The sequence below is a fragment of the Papio anubis genome, chromosome 20, assembly GCF_008728515.1.
Source record: "Papio anubis isolate 15944 chromosome 20, Panubis1.0, whole genome shotgun sequence".
In the NCBI taxonomy this organism is placed as follows: Eukaryota; Metazoa; Chordata; class Mammalia; order Primates; family Cercopithecidae; genus Papio; species Papio anubis.
Window position 1 is genome coordinate 29,314,714 of NC_044995.1, and position 17,812 is coordinate 29,332,525.

A 17,812-nucleotide genomic window follows, 5' to 3' on the forward strand; every position below is an offset into this window, starting at 1 on the left:
TTAAGTTCCACAATTTTTGTTTCCTTTTTTTTCAAAGATGTCTATCTCCTTGATACATTTCTTACTCATACTCTAAATTTGTTTATTTATATTTGTATTGTTTTTCAGATTTCTCTTGCATCTCTTTGTATTGGGGGAACCTGCCCCCAATATTTCAACATAGGTTCTTTGTATTTTCCGTAAGTGTCAGCTGGCCCGAGAAATAAAGAGAAAGAGTACAAAGGAATTTTGCAGCTGGGCTGCCGGGGATGACATCACATATCAGTAGGACTGTGATGCCCACCTGAGCTGCAAAACCAGCAGGTTTTTATTAAGGATTTCAAAAGGGGAGGGGATGTAAGAACAGGGAGTAGGTCACAAAGATCACATGCTTCAAAGGGCAATATCAGAAACTCCTGATAAGAGTCTATGTTCAGTGGTGCATGTATTGTCTTGATAAACTTTTTTTTTTTTTTGAGACGGAGTCTCCCTCTGTCGCCCAGGCTGGAGTGCAGTGGCCAGATCTCAGCTCACTGCAAGCTCTGCCTCCCGGGTTTATGCCATTCTCCTGCCTCAGCCTCCCGAGTAGCTGGGACTACAGGTGCCCGCCACTGCACCTGGCTAGTTTTTTTGTATTTTTTAGTAGAGACAGGGTTTCACCGTGTTCGCCAGGATGGTCTCGATCTCCTGACCTCGTGATCCACCCGTCTCGGCCTCCCAAAGTGCTGGGATTACAGGCTTGAGCCACTGCGCCTGGCCGATAAACATCTTAACAGAAAACAGGGTTCAAGAGCAGAGAAGTGGTCTGACCAAAAATTTACCGGGCTGAAGTTTCCCAATCATAGTAAGCCTGAGGGTACTGCAGGAGACCAGGGTGTATCTCAGTCCTTATCTCAACTGCATAGGACAGACATTCCCAGAGTGGCCATTTGTAGACCTCCCCCCAGGAATGCAATTCTTTTCCCACAGTGTTAATATCAATATTCCTTGCTAGGAAAAGAATTTTGTGATATCTTCCCTCCTTGCACATCTGTTTATAGGCTCTCTGCAAGAAGAAAAATATGGCTCTTTTTGCCCGACACCGCAGTCAGTCAGACCTTATGGTTGTCTTCCCTTGTTCCCTTAAATTGCTGTTATTCTGTTCTTTTTCAAGGTGTACTGATTTCATATTGTTCAAACACACAAGTTTTACAATCAATTTGTACAGTTAACACAATTATCACATGGTCCTGAGGTGATGTACATCCTCAGCTTGTGAAGATAACAGGATTAAGAGATTAAAGTAAGACAGGCGTAAGAAATTATAAGAGTATTATTTGGAAAGTGATAAATGTCCATGAAATCTTCACTATTTATGTTCCTCTGCCACAGCTTCAGCCGATCCCTCCATTCGGGGTCCCTGACTTCCCGGAGCATCTCTCCCTTTCTTTTTATATAAATGTGCCATGGCGATGAAGGCTTGTTCATTCTCTCGATTTTGACACAGGATTCTTTGACTGGTCTGGTACACTAAAAAGCCAATTAAACAGAGAAAATAATTCCAAAATTTACTACAGTGGAGCCCCCAATAGACTTAATCCAAGTTGTGGGGTTTAGTCCAGAAAGACTTTCTGCCACCTGATCTAACACCTCAGCTCCAGGCACAATGGATAAATGAGCTTGAGAGGCTTCAAAAATTTGTTTCTTTAATTTAGTTATATCCGAGGATAAATTATCTTCCCTACCCAGAAGGTGTCCTTTGACCATTTCCCATGAATGATCAGTCTTGTTGTAGGAATATGGTGTGATACAGAAATCAGAAGTATTCCAATCATGCTGCATTTGCATGCGATGTTCAAGACTCTTTAGCTGATCCCCAAGCCAGATAACTGACTGTCTTAAATCATTAATTTGATTAGCTAATTTTGATCAATGACTTGTTGAGAATTCCACATTTGGGTGGAATTGGCTTGCCAGTCATTAACAAAATGAGCTGTTTGAATAGATTGGTGTAATGCCACTCCGGCAGTGGTGGCCAGTGCAGTAACTATAATTACACCCATGATCACAGCGATTAAAGTGAAAACAAATCTCTTAGTGCTTTTGAGAATTCGTTGTAACACTTCACTAATTAAATGTTATGAGGGGGAAGATTCCCAAGGTCTAGGTAAAGTTTCCGGTATCCAGATTCCTTCTTGAGCTCGAACCAACAATACACTTTTCCTGGAGTCAAAACGGGAGTTAATATAAGTGTATAGATGGCAACTAATACATTGGACAGTTTGATTGTCCAAATTTTGATATTTCCCACTAACAGCATGTAAGGAGGCTTAACACAAGTCTGTATAGGAATAGTCAGGTTGGAGGTAAAGCAGAATGTTTGAATCTACTTTGATAGGGAGGGGAGCGGCGGTGGCAACACCCAATGTTCTCCACTGTAAAGAAGCAATCCGAGGTGCCCGGGGATGCTGAAGAGGTAGAGGCGTGTACCTGGGTTGAGAAGAATTATCATAATGCCAATTGGAGTCCCATAAAGGAGGATTGGCATGAAAAAGAGAAAAAGGGTTTAAAGGGAATTTATCATGGGGTTCAGAATCACTGATGTGAGGGGCGGCAGTGGTGGCAACAGACAGAAAAGTTTCCGCTTTCCATACTTGCAGTCTGGACATGGCAATAGCCAATTTCCAAAGTTCTGGGTGTTCTGGGCTCAGAATGGGGAATATCATATGAGGCCTCGGGGGGTAATGCCCTTATCTTCCCATTTTAAGGGAAATAATGAGCTGAACCTCCTATGCAAAGTAGAATGATGATCCTCGTCCTTCCAATAAGAAACAAAATAAGTAGCCTCCAGGCATTCCCTTCTGCCAGAGGAGCAATTGTTTTTTAAATAACCTTTTGGTGCCCAGTCTGTTACTAAACCATATGAGTCATTTTTTAATACTACTGCATGTGAGTTAACACAATCTTCCCAAACTAAAGTTTTAGATGGACCCTCAAAATTTTTCAGATATTGTTTTCCTACAGGTTCATATTGAAAGTATGGGGTATCTCCTATTTCTCCCCTTTTCATTTGTCTTCAAGGAGAAAGGGAGAGGCCAGAGACCAAATGTCCCGGTTCTCTTGTAGCTAATCTCTCCAGAAGATAAGCAGCCCAGACTTGAGTTAGTAGATGGATGCAACCAGGTACATGTCCAAGGCACAGAAGAGGATATTTATAACTTATAGTAACATTAAATGCAGTGCCTTCTCCTGGTTGTGCAGGGCAATGGTCATCTGTAGATCTAGGCATCCACACACTATCATTAGTATAGATTTCTGCAGGAGCATCCATCGAAGTGAGAAGTTGAATGAGTGGAGGAAAAGGCACGTAAGCCCAATAAGAATAATTTTGTGTAGCAGGTAAGTCAGTGTGAGGGGAAATTGGTGAGACAGAAAGTATAAAGAGGAGAAATATTAAATAAAACCTATTGTAAGAGAGATCCAGTGCTGAAGGAGGAAGAGAAGAACAGAGGGATGTTGTTTTTAGGCTAATAGAAATGGTGAGATTTTTAGGTTTAGGAGAAGTGGGATTAGTTAGAGGGTTCTCCATTGCCATTAGGGAGGATTGAGCCAGACCCGTTTTGATTTGGCGTGCCAGTTTCTGAGGAGTCGGCACAGATCTCACCAGGTATTAGGGTGGTCTCTGACACAGACATCTTTTCCCTGTGGTTTTCATTGTCAGTATTCACACGAAGCTTAAGTCTCCTGGTGGGCCCCCAGATTGATGATCTCCTGGTGAAACACAAGCATACCCTCTTCCCCACGTTATAATTGTTCCAAGTTCCCAGGTATTGGTCTCGCAAATTTTCCATAACATTGGCTTGCCTTCATTTAGGGAGAATTTTTTTGCCTGTATAAGGGCATTCAGCTGCAGTCACAGTATTGTCTTTAGGAACATTTAGAAAGTTTAAAGAATGCTAAATGTAATTGGGAGTGCTGGGAGTGGTTAAATTATGTTTTTATTGTTTAGACTGTTTGGACAGTTGAGTTTTTAATGTGTGATTTGCCTGTTCCACAACATCCTGTCCCTGAGGATTGTAAGAGATTCTGGTAATATGGGAAATTTCCCATTGTTGCATAAATAAATCAAAATCCTTACTAACATATCCAGGGGTGTTGTCTGTTTTTATCTGATTTGGAAGCCCCATAACTGCAAAGCAAGAATACAGATGTCTTTTAACATGGGCTATGCCTTCTCCTGTTTGGCAAGTAGCCCAAATAAAACCTGAAAAGGTGTCTACAGAAACATGTACATATGAAAGTCTGCCAAAGGAACTAACATGAGTCACATCCATTTGCCATAAATCATTAGGATTTAGGCCTCTGGGATTAATGCCAGGTTCCTGATTTGGAAGTACAAAAACTTGGCACCTAGGGCAGCAGTGGACAATAAGCTTAGCCTCTTTCCAGGTGAGAGCAAATTTATCTTTTAATCCAGCGGCATTGACATGAGTGAGATTATGGAACTCGAGAGCTCCTTGGGTTGCAAAAAAGACCAAACAGTCGACCTTTTGGTTACCAGCAGACATGGGTCCTGGTAAAGTGGTATGAGATCTAATATGTGTAATATAGAAAGGGTATCTACATTGGTGAACCGCCTGTTGTAACCTTGAAAATAAAGAAGCCAATTCAGAATTATCAATATGTTTGATGGTAGCGGTTTCTATATTTTTAGTGGGATGTATAACATAAGCAGAATCAGAGACAATATTTAAAGGTTTGGGGAAATTCTGTAAGGCAGTAATTATTATTAAAAAATTAACTCTGCCTTTTGAGCAGATGTATAAGGGGTAGAAATAAGGTTGTCTGTAGGACCCACATAACCAGGATTTCCGTTACTGGAGCCATCAGTGAACACTGTAACGGCCTCAGGAATGGGCTGATCTTTGGTCAGTCAAGGGACCACCCAATAAGTCATTTTTATAAAATCAAACAATTTGTTTTTTGGATAATGATTGTCAGTAACACCGATAAAATCAGCCAAGTGAATTTGCCACAGTATGGAATGTTGAAAAGCAGCCTGAACTTTGAGCTGATTTAAAGGAACCACAATTAAATTTGGATCAAATCCAGAAATTTTAAGTATTCTACACGGGGCTTGTCCAATTAGGGTGGCTATTTGGCCCAGATAAACGGAAGAAGTTTTTGACACAGAATGAGGAAGAAAACACCACTCCACTAAATCATTATGTTGAACTATTATCCCAATAGGAGAGTGCAATGAAGTGAAAACTAGAAGCTGAAAAGGCTGAGACGGCTGTATCCTAGACAACTGGGCAGTTTGGATTCTTCTACGAATTGCAGTTCCAATGAAGCCTCAGGTGTCAAAGTCCTGGGACTGTGGCGATTGGAATCTCCACGCAGCATAGAAAACAAGTTAGTGCATATGTTGGAAAGCCTAAAGTAGGTCTTAAATAATTAATGTTACCCAAAAGTTTTTGGAAATCATTTAAGGTTTTCAAAGAATCTCTCCTAATCTGAACATTTTGAGGTTGAATACATTCTTTATCAACCACCATTCCTAAATATTGAACAGAAGTGGTCTGTTTAATTTTATCCTGAGCAATGTGTAATACAGCCTCTGCACACAGCAACCCAAAAATTGGTAACAATTAATTATTTTATCAGTGGGGGCAGCAATTAACATAGCATCAATATAATGAAGAATATAGGCCTGGGGAAATTGAGCTCAAACTGGTGAAAGCACCTGTCCAACCTAAAGCTGGCAGATGGTAGGGCTATTCAGCATTCCCTGAGGAAGTGCTTTCCATTGATAATGAGCTGCAGGCTCCTGATTTTTGATAGATGGTACAGTAAAGGCAAATTTTTCACAATTTGATTTATGTAAAGCAGTATGAAAGAAACAGTCTTTAAGATCAGTAACTGTGAGAGGCCAATTCTTAGGTATTAAAACACGGGTAGGTGTGCGGGGTTCTACAGCTCCCATAGGTTTAATTACAACATTAATGGCCCTTAAATCAGTTACCATACACCACTTGCCTCATTTGTTTTTTACTAGAAACACAGGAGAATTCCAGGGGGAAAGAGAAGGTTCCACATGTCCAAGTTGTAACTGTTCAGAAACCAATTGAGTTAAAGCCTCCAATTTTTCTTTAGAGAGTGGCTGCTGATCAATCCAAACAGGTGTTTCCAATTTCCATGTAAAAGAATAGGATTAGAAGGCGTGGCAGTGGCCGCCATTAAAAAGGACAACCTAAACCAGCCCTGTCTTCTTTTACAGTAACTTGAAGAGGTTTAGTAATTCCTTCATGTTTTGGACCGAGACCGGGTCCGGGAACAGACTCCATGTTCTTTATTATTGTTGACTGGGAGGACTGTAAGAGTTATGTGGAATATTAATTTCAGACCCCCATTGTGCCAGCAAATCTCTACCCCAAAAATTAATGGGGATTGGTGTGATATAAGACTGAATTGTACCCATTTGACCATCAGCGCCAGTGCAAGGCAAGATAAATGTGCTCTGGTGAACTTCATCAGCTTTTCCAACACCTACTAGTCCCATGTTAGCGGGATGTTTAAGCCAGGAGGAAGGCCATAAATTACAGGAAATAATAGAAACATCAGCCCCAGTATCTACTAGGCCCTCAAACCTTTTTCCTTGAATGTGTATGGTGCAGGTGGACTGTTGTTAAGAAATTACTTTAATCCAATAAGCGGCTTTTTCACCACTGGAGCCCATCCCAGGACCCTGTGTCTTATCTCCTTTGTTTTAAACAATATTAGATAGTAAAAGCAATTGAGCAATTGACTCACTGGCCAGAATGGAAGCAGGAACCTTGGCAGACACCATAAGTTTAATCTCATTAAAGGAATCAGAATTAATGAGACCAGTATGAACGGTGATTCCTTTAGCAGAGGCGAATGCCCTACCTAACACCAGGCCCACAAAACCTTGAGGTAAAGGACCAGTGACCACCATGGGGACAATTAAAGGCAAAGAATTAGGTAGTAAATTTAGAGGAATGGTACTACAGAGAGCTACCAACCCACCCCCTACTGTGGAGGTGGACAAGCATTGTACTGAGACAAGAAGAGGTTGGGACCCATCCTGGTTGGCTGTAAGTAAATTTGTGCTGGGGGCTACACTGGGACTGCTTGAAGTGGAAACGCAACATTGGTCTGAGTCTGAGGTGTCCCATTTGATACTGGGGCCTGGGACTGGCCCCGCTTTCCATTTCCCTGGTTCTGTGGCAAGGGATTTCCATCTCTATCAGACTTAGAGTTGCAAGTACTTGCCCAGTGTTTACCTTTACGATCATGTGGGCAAACAGTAGTGGCAGCATTTGGTTGTGTTTGTTGAGCCGGCTTGGCTGCTTTTAACTTTTTGACAGTGCAATTTTTTTTTTAGTATGACCAAATTGATCGCAATTATAGCAGCCTCCAAGAAAAAAATCAGTTGGCCAGTTTGTCGTCCTTCATGGCCCGTGCCCACAGAATAGCTTTGTGGTCTTTGATCCAATGCCTTCACAAGCTTTAATATATGAGGCAAAAACCTCATGATCAGGTAAATTTTGTCATTGGATGGAACGCATGGCCATTTTACACTCATGGTTCACATTCTCAACAGCTAACATACGAAGGAGAATACCTTGAGCCTGCTCATCAGAGACAGATTTTTGAACAGCATCTTGTAATTTAGCCAAAAAATCAGGATATAATTCACTGTGACCCTGTTTAACGTTAGTAAAAGAAACAGGAGCTTGGCCTGGGGCACATAATTTATCCCAAGCTCTCGTACAAACCTTTGTTACTTGTTCCATGGTGAGAGCATCAAAGCTTAATTGAGTGGTAGTATCAGAGTAATTATCAGAACCTGTGAACTGGGCCTAAGTAATTAGAATGCTTTCAGCCCGATTTAGCTGAGCCTGCAGACGGGCCTCCTCTGACCACCAGGTACGGAATTGTAAATGCTGTGATGGAGTTACAACAGCTTTTGCCAAAATGTACCAGTCTAAAGGAAGCAAAATGACCCCAGTACAAAGAGTCTATAATACCATTTTGACATAGAGAAGTAGGACCATACTGAGTACAAGCATCCTTGAATTCTTTTAAAAAGGTAAGATTGAGCAGCGCATATTGACGCACTTGTATCCCTTGAGCATTAGGAGGTTCCAGCATGACCAGATAAGCCCACGCCTCTAATCCACTTGTTTGTTTGTTTTGGTGTAATAAGTGTTGCATGGAAGTTTCGAGAGCAGGCACGTGAGACGGAGTCAGCATAGAAGTGACAGGAAAAGCATGTGTAGATAAGGGAAACTGAAGTTGAGGAAGTCAGACAGATATAAAAGTGTGAGAAAGGGGCACTGGGGGAGTAGAAGAGGCAGAAGCATACTGGTGGATTATTGGCGTCTATGCATGAAGAATGGTGCAGAGAAGCAGGTTGAATGGATGGCAGAGTGACCAGATAAGGGACCAAAATGATAGGATGGTGAGGGTCTGCCGTGGATGGGGGAGGGCCTGCAGAATTACAGGTAAATTGTAGTTTGGTCCCAGAGCCGTTAGGTGGCTCCGGAGGCAAAGACTGCAAAGGTTTGGCAAGGGAAGAATTAACATAGATATGGTCCTGGGCTGTCCAAGTTGGGGCCATGGGAGCTACAAGTATCGGCTCTTCGTGAAAAGAAATAAGATCATCAGGGGGTGATATTAAGCCAAAGTCACCAGAGTTAGATATTGAATCCTCAACATCGTCAGGTGGGGAAGGAGTACGTGAGGAGAGAGGCTGAGCAGATAATGAGGGCCGAGTGGGAGAGGAAAGCTGAGGACAAGGTAGAGGGTCACCAGATTCAGAAAACTGTAGTAACTGCAGGGGGTCATGGGATTGGTATGTCATTAGGATGGCACATACCAAGGCCAAATCACCCCAAACAGTGATGGGAGCGTAATTTCCCGTTGGGACCAGTTCCCGGAATTTTGCTCCAACACAATCCCGTAGTTCCACATCTAACGTTCCCTTTTCAGGAAACAAGGACAGTGTTCTTCCAGTGCCCTGAATAGGGTGACCATATTTTCTGTGGGCACTCAGACTCCCTGTTTTAACAGGAGCTTAATATAGTAGAGATAATATAGTAGAGATAAGCATAATGTTTAGACTCCGTGTGACCCATAGTTACCCTGGACAATACACCGACAACTCACCAATCGTCAGGGAGCCAAACAAGCGTTTCTGTGGACTGGACCAATGAACATTTCTCCACACCTACCAAAGGGAATTGGGTTCCCACATGCACTTAGGAAAAAGAAAACCATGTTGGCGTGCCAGATACCAGGGGTATTTGCCCCCAATATTTCAATGTAGGTTTTTTCTATTTTCCATAAGTGTCGGCTGCTCTGAGAAATAAAGAGAACGAGTACAAAGAGAGGAATTTTACAGCTGGGCCACATCGTGGGTGACATCACACATCGGTAGGACCGTGATGCCCACCTAAGCCACAAAACCAGCAGGTTTTTATTAATGATTTCAAAAGGGGACGGGGTGTAACAACAGGGAGTAGGTCACAAAGATCACATGCTTCAAAGGGCAATATCAGAAACTCCTGATAAGACTCTGCGTTCAGTGGTGCACATATTGTGTTGATAAACATCTTAACAGAAAACAGGGTTCGAGAGCAGAGAAGTGATCTGACCAAAAATTTACCAGACCGAAGTTTCCCAATCCTAGTAAGCCTGAGGGTACTGCAGGAGACCAGGGTGTATCTCGGTCCTTATCTCAACCGCATAGGACAGATATTCCCAGAGCGGCCATTTATAGACCTCCCCCCAGGAAAGCAATTCTTTTCCCAGAGTATTAATATCAATATTCCTTGCTAGGAAAAGAATTTAGAGATATCTTCCCTCCTTGCATATCTGTTTATAGGCTCTCTGCAATAAGAAAAATATGGCTCTTTTTGCTCGACCCCGCAGGCAGTCAGATCTTATGGTTGTCTTCTCTTGTTCCCTAAAATTGCTGTCACTCTGTTCTTTTTCAAGGTGCACTGATTTCATATTGTTCAAACACATGTTTTATAATCAATTTGTACAGTTAACACAATTATCACAGGTCCTGAGGTGACGTACATCCTCAGCGTATGAATGTAACAGGATTAAGAGATTAAAGTAAGACAGGTGTAAGAAATTATAAGAGTATTATTTGGGAAATGATAAACGTCCATGAAATCTTCACAATTTATGTTCCCCTGCCGCGGCTCCAGCCAGCCCCTCCATTCGGGGTCCCTGACTCCCGCAACGTCTTTGAGCTTCTTTAAAATCTATATTTTGAAGTCTTTTAAAAGTCTTTTAAAGTCATTTCAATAAATTTTTTTTCTTAGAGTACTGAAGAATTATTGTGTGTCTTTAAAAGTGTCATAAACCTTGCTTTTCTGTGTTTCCTATGTCCTTCTGGGACTTTATACTGATTTCTGCACATCTGGAGAGACAATTGCTTCATTTTATTTTAGAATTTACATTCATTGGAGAAAGCTCTTTTTTTTTATTGACAATATTACCATGATGTTTATTGCATAGAATCATTTGGCTTTACTTTGGGGTTTGTGCAGTGGGAAAGACTGTATAAGTTTCTTGAGTATGAGCAAATATATATACACACACACGTATATGTGTCTGTGTGTGTGTATATGTGTGTGTGTGTGTGTGTATACACACATACGTTTTACTGCCTTAGGCATCATCTTTTCTCTTAGGTTGATTTTTAATTCTAAGTCTCAGAAAACAATTAATTTGTCTTTGTTGTGTTGGTCATTGAAAGCCAGCACACCTGACCTGAAAGGGTGAGAAGGTTGGGTGTGGGGTGGGTGATGAGAAATTACATAAAAGTTTTAATGTACATTGTTAGAGTGATGGATACCCTAAAAGTCCTGACTTCACAACTGTGCAGTCTATGCATATAACTAGATTACGCTTGTACCCAATACATTTGTATAGACAAATTAAAAAGAACCACTAGAGTTTGCTATCTTGCTTATTCATGCATACAAATACGTTATAAATGTTTCCCGTGACTATTATTGATACAGGAGTTAAAAAGAAATTATTTAGGCAGATAGTGAGTGCAAGGAAGTCCTTGGTAAAGTTTTCCTTTTAATAAAAGCAACAAACAAATTATTTCTTTTTTAACAAAGAGCAGCCTGTAAAATCAAGATGCAGACATAGATAACCAAGCTGGAAGCTTGCATGAATAAATGCCAGCAGCTGTGCCAATAGGAAAGGAGCTACCTGCAGACTATGGATGTTCAAAATGGTGGCTCCATCTTCCCTTTTCTTTGTAAACCAGATGTAGTGTAAGAAGCAGGCAACAAGGTGCTGGCAAATGCTCTATTTGCATAATAGAAGGTTAGGGTGGGGCAGCCAGCTTCCTCATGCACTGTGTAAATGTCCACACCTGATCCAACCAATCTTTGAGTCCTATGTAAATTAAACTCCGCCTCCTGAAGCCAGTCTATAAAATCCAGTGTGCTTCACTGAGGGCAGGAAGTCCCACTGGGGTGCCCCACTCTTTCTCAGGAGATTCAGGAGAGAGAGCTATTCTCCTTTCTTTTGCCTATTAAATCTCCGCTCCTAAACCAACTTCTTGTGTGTCCATCTACTCGATTTCCTTGACATGAGATGATGTACCTCAGGTGTTTACCCCAGACAAGTGACCCTGCTTCATTATGTTAAAACTAATTAATTAGTTAAAATTTCTATATTAAGAAATATAGCACATTTTAAAGGCCACTGATGCAAAGTGCAAAAACTGCTATATAGAAATATGATATCAAATTATACTTCCAGTAACAGTGTTACAAAGCTCTTGTTTCCCTACACTTATCATTTATGAATAGTTTAATGGAACATGTTATTTAAAATATATTTCCCAGGCTGGGTGCGGTGCCTCACACCTGTAATCCCAGCAATTTGGGGGGCTGTGGTGGGCGAATCACCTAATGTCAGGGGTTTGAGACCAGCCTGAACAACATGGAGAAAACCCGTCTCTACTAAAAATGTAAAATTAGCCGACATGGTGACACGTGCCTATAATCCCAGCAATCCAGGATGCTTAGTTAGGAGAATCACCTGAAACCAGAAGGTAGAGATTGCAGTGAGCTGAGCTCAGGCCATTGCTCACCAGCCTGGGCAACAACAGCAAAATTCCATCTCAAAAAAATTTATATATATAAATAAATTGAATTGCCTAATCATATCTTCTGCTTATTTTGCTATTGAATTATTTAACTTTTTACTGATTCATAGAAGCTTTTGGTATCCCCATTGTAGTAATCGTTTGTCCAAAATTATTTTACACATACCTCCATTCAGCTCCCAGTGTCCAGGTTCAATATTTTGAAAGAAAAGGAGTTCCTGCCTTGTAAATATGCCTACTCTTTTTTTTTTTTTTTTTTTTTTGAGACGGAGATTCACTCTGTCGCCCATGCTGGAGTGCAGTGGCTGGATCTCAGCTCACTGCAAGCTCCGCCTCCCGTGTTTACGCCATTCTCCTGCCTCAGCCTCCCGAGTAGCTGGGACTACAGACGCCCGCCACCTCGCCCGGCTAGTTTTTTTTTTGTATTTTTTAGTAGAGACGGGCTTTCACCATGTTAGCCAGGATGGTCTCGATCTTCTGACCTCGTGATCCGCCTGTCTCAGCCTCCCAAAATGCTGGGATTACAGACTTGAGCCACCGTGCCCGGACTAATATGCCTACTCTTCAAAGAGTTTAAATACCAATTAGTAAAACCCTATTAGGGAAACTTAAACATTGTCTAATTGAATTTGATGTGTGGAAAATAAATGTCTAACTTTTCCATTATGATTTAACCATGTTTAGGAAGGCAGCCCGTACATTCTGGGCTCAAAAGTCTCATAAAAAAGGGAAAATGTATTTATCAAAAAGGGTACCAAATTCAAAGTTTGCACTGCACTTTGCTGAACACGTTGTCTTTTTTCAAGCTTAAACTTTTTAAAAGGTTACCAGTGTTCTCTCTGAACACACAGAGCTGCTCAAACTACAGCCCTGCTCCAAAACATTTGATGGCTCATAACAGCCTACAGAGCTGAGCCCCCTTTCATGATTCTAAGCAGTCATTCATGTTTCCAACATCTCTTATCATCTCATCTCTACACAACCCTCCCAAACTATATTCTTTTCTCACACTCCACTTCTTGTCCTACCCTGTCCTCAAATAAGCCTCATATTTTTATACTTCAAGTCCTGTACTTAAACTGCTTTTTTGCCCAAATGTACATTTCTCCTTTCCCACATTCTTCTCCTCCACATGGAAAAGCTACACATGTGACTGTATCACCTTTTCTTTCTACTGCAACTTCTCACTTGCCAGTTCTCCACTTGTTCTTGCTGGTTGTGGCACTGGTGAATTTTAGAACTGGAATCATATTATGTCCATCTTTGCAGTTCTAGAGCCTGGTACCAGGTGTAGGTGTCAAGAAATGGGTCCCAAAGCAAGCTTGCTGATAGTGATCTTCAACAGATGAGGTAAGAAGGGAGCCAGAATACTGGTCTACTAATCCATATTGTTTTCCAGTATTATTTTGCTGAAACTCTCCCAATGTCATAAGAAAAATAACAATGAAAATAATAATAGCAGTAAATACAGAAGATAAGTCAGTTAAAATTGAGCTGGTAGCATGCGTGACTTCAATTCTGTATTTATTACTAGTTTCAAAATAGTCCTTATCCACAAATAGAAGAAAATAGATCCTTAAGTGTCTGTCACAATGCAAGGCCTGCCAATTTCATAACTTGCTCAGGCACCCTCATAAAAAAACTAGGCACACTGGTGACCCCATCTCAAACATACTCAAAGGAGACAGAAGGTCTACCTCTCACTGTCCTCTAGTACATGTGGCTCCTCCTGCTTAAAAAGCAACACAACAAAGAAATAATACCTTCTAGAGACTATCACATTTGATCTTGGACACATTTTTAGATTAGTAATCAAGTCAATTCAATTGATGCCCTTATTTCACATATCACATGTTATGAGCCTTTTAAGATCACCCCAATGCAAATTCTGAGGCAAAACCTTTAATTTTTATGTTATGTAAAATAACAATAGACCTGTTCTCAAGGCATTGACACTACCCAAAGCAAAACTAAATTTCCCAAACACTTATGAGCTTACAATTTCAAATCTCTTCAAAAGTATGCTTTATATGAGTCCTTGAACAGGGCTCAGCACTTTCAGTGAGATTAAAAGTGGGTGTCCACAAGGAAGGTTTCAAGAGATAAGAGAGCCCCCTACTACCCACCACACAGAGGATCAACAGAATTGTAGAATCTATGCTCATGATTTTTCACTTCTAGCGTATCTCCCCCCATGTGAAAGACCACCTCCCTTCCACATGCTATCCTTTCCAATGAGAACATGTTAAAAATTTCATCCTTGGCAGGAGTTTTTCAGGGTTTCACTGGACTTTTCCACTGGATCTCAGTCTGCCAGTGTTCTGCTTTAGTGTCTTGTTGAACTCCCCCTTTTTAAGGGCAAACAAATCCCCGTCAGTCAGTTTATGTACTAACACGACCTCTGCGACTCCCTCAGTCCACAGAACACCAGTCTCTATTCCTGACCATCACAGAAGGGAAGGTCTAACTTTTGTGGTCAAATATTAGCTAAAATGAGCTGTTGAATAGGTAAGCTGTAATTTATTTCTGGAAACCAGAAGCCTGACCTGACACACTTATACTTTTCCCTTGGTTTTAGCATCTTTTCCCTGGATGTGTCTAACAGGGAGATCTCTGCACACAGGAGGTTTTCAGTTACTATTCGTTTGGTGAGCGGGTCATGTCTCTATGGTAGGTAGTCTGACAGGGGTAAGAAGCACAGTCCTAAAGACAAACTTAACAGTTTGAGTTCTAATAGCTGGCCGCCTCTCTGGGCCTCCATTTCCTCATCTAAATCTTCAGGATGATAATTACATCTACATCTCTTTTTCTTTCTTTCTTTCTTTTTTTTTTGAGATGGAGTTTTGCTCCATTGTCAGGCTGGAGTGCGATGGCGCGAACTTGGCTCACCACAACCTCCACCTCCCGATGAATAAAAAATATATTGTGTAAAAAAAAATTAGGATCCTGGTAGCTAGTGCTCAATAATTGTTAGATCTTATGACTTCTGCTCCTACTGCTATCATGTTAAGTGTGTTTGGATTAATAGGTCTAGCACAGGTGAAAGAGAAACAGAAATACTTAACCTCTTGTTTATCTGATTTAATGCAAATACAAGCAAACCTGGCTAAGAAATGCTTTTCACCAAAGTTTGTCTGCAATTTGAATGCTTTAGATTAAACTTAAAAGGGTATTTAAAAGTACTCTAGATAGGCCAACAGTGTTGGCACACACCTGTAATCTCAGCACATTGGGAGGCTAAGGTGGGTGGATCACCTGAGGTCCAGAATTCAAGACCAGCCTGGCCAACATGGTGAAACCCCGTCTCTGCTACAAATACAACAATTAGCCAGGCATGGTGATGGGCAGCTGTAATCCCAGTAGTGGGGAGGCTGAGGCAAGAGAATTGCTTGAACCCAGGAGATGGATGTTGCAGTGAGCCGAGGTCACACCACTGTACTCCAGTCTGGGTGACAAGAGTGAGATTCCAACTCAAAAAAAAAAAAAAAAGTACTCTAGACAGATTAATTTGTAATATAAGCATATCATAGTTTCTGGTGTTTAGGACTTGATTTCTGTTTATTTAGTTTTCTGAAGAAACATAAGAGACAGCCCCTAGCTACTACCAGACTTCCTAGAGACAAGCTGGACAAATGAGCCCTTATAAAATCCCATTTACTGTAAAGGTAATAATGAAATAATCTCTAAACATAAGAATTTGACCAGTGTCAACCACTCCACTTCCTCAATACACTGATACTTATTTCTTTTTCTTATCATAGTACAAAACAAACACATGACCACACATCGTCTGCTCTCCAGTGCAGAACAGAATAACAGGCACAAAGCAAGCTTCATAACACACAGACCACCATGTTCACCACATCTACATCTAGAGCTGCTTTAAAAAAGGAGCAAAATCAATGAGAAACTGAGAAGATGAGTGACTACCCTGTTTTCAGCACTTATTGTCACAGGAAGGCCAAACATGCACACACACTTTCTCATTCCAAGGCAGAGCATCTACTTTCCTGTCAAAAAAGTAATTTGACAGCATATATCCCTATCTCACATTCTTAGCAAGATGACATTGACTTTGGGCATGTAAAGAATAGACATACTACAGACACGCTTAAGACACAATGCATGGCCTAGCTTACCTGATACAATTTTTAATTTCTCTAAAGTAAACTCAAATTACTTCTTAAGTAAACTCAAATTTCAAACATGTATTTCTTTATTAACTTATTTCATTAATTTTCTCGTAGACTTCACAGGAAATATATTCAACTTGCATTCACTTAATCTTACCACAATAGATGGTCTAAAATATCCAGAAAACAGCCATATGTAAGACATGCCCACACCCCAAAGTACAGAAAATGTAACAAACAAAGGCCTTGAGGAAGCAGCCCCGTAACAGTGCAAATACACAAATATTTAAGAAAGAATACGTCACCCAACAGACAGCATACATGGTCACCACTATCCAGCACTCTGCAAAATAAGTAGCTAGGAATGGCTTATTCAAAAGTTGGCTTATATATAATTTGTCACCACAAATTAGTTCTGAACATACTGATTTTAATTTTGGATATTCACAAGGTAATTATCTGGTAAGACATTTATAACTAACTTGTAATTAGACTATTAAACGCATGCATATGCTTAGGTCACAGTGAGGTAAAAAAACTCTGTTATTTGTAGAGTAACTTAAGATTTAAATTTTCAAAAAAACATACTTAACCATAGTTTTAGAAGTATTCTTCCCAGCATGTTGTCACCAAGCCATTTCAAGATTAAAAAGTGAGGAGTAGGGAGGGCTTTTTAAAGGTTTATTCCTTCTATTCAGTTTATCTTATCCTGTACAGAAATGGAATGAAGGGTAGTGTCTGCCCTAATGATATTTATGGTTCTGGTGATGCAGAAATATCCATTCTCCTTAAAATGAGGAAACCAATGCTATTTGTGACCTAAAAGGATGTTCTGGTTACATCTGTCAGGATTGATACCATAGAAGAGAACCATCTTTGGAGCACAGTGGGACTCACCTGAGATTTTGGAGAGTCATGTGGATGACATCAGAGACAAGCATTACCCAAAATTAGAGTCCCAGTAAGACTTTCATGTGAGATTGTCTTAAAAAATGGTGGCCCAACTCACACAGAAGAGTAGGACTGTGCAGTCAAGTGAGACAGATATTTTTTCTCAGGAGCAGAAATCTTAATGTAGGAGATGGCCACTCGCTGAGCAGTCGAAGCATGCCCTGATGGAACTCTCTGGGGGTCACATTGCACACTGTCTCCCTGAGTTGCATAAAGCACAGAACAGCATGCCTGCACTCCGGCTTCTAGTGTGTACCAACTCAGCAGAAAACACATCACTGTCTATTTTGCTTCCAAAAAAACTTACTTTGCCATTTTATAAAAACATGAATTAATACAGTAGAAACCCAAGGAGTGCCTAGGGGTAGGTAGCAATTCTGTCATCACCAGAAGTATTTAAATGCTGGCTAGACAAACACTCTGTGGAAATTAGTTTTACTCTTCGTGAAAAAGGTAAGATTAATGTTTTTCTTTGGCACTGACAGATTTAGTAAAGATCATAGCATACAGTAGATAAACAGCAACTTTTGTTTACTAAATAAACTTTATTTTCACAGATTACTGGTGAAGCAAAATATTGATGTAACTCTAAGAA

At 40.7% G+C, this 17,812-nt stretch overlaps 1 protein-coding gene across 1 annotated transcript in view; it reads left to right on the forward strand.

The window, feature by feature from the left end:
• LOC101020199 (zinc finger protein 28 homolog) overlaps positions 1-5,535 on the forward strand; it is an 85,323-nt gene extending 79,788 nt beyond the window's left edge. Inside the window, exon 5 of the mRNA XM_031660311.1 lies at positions 5,209-5,535. The gene's annotated coding sequence lies outside the window, so the exon portion shown is untranslated. The remainder of the gene's footprint in view (positions 1-5,208) is intronic.
• The last annotated feature ends 12,277 nt before the right edge of the window (positions 5,536-17,812 follow it).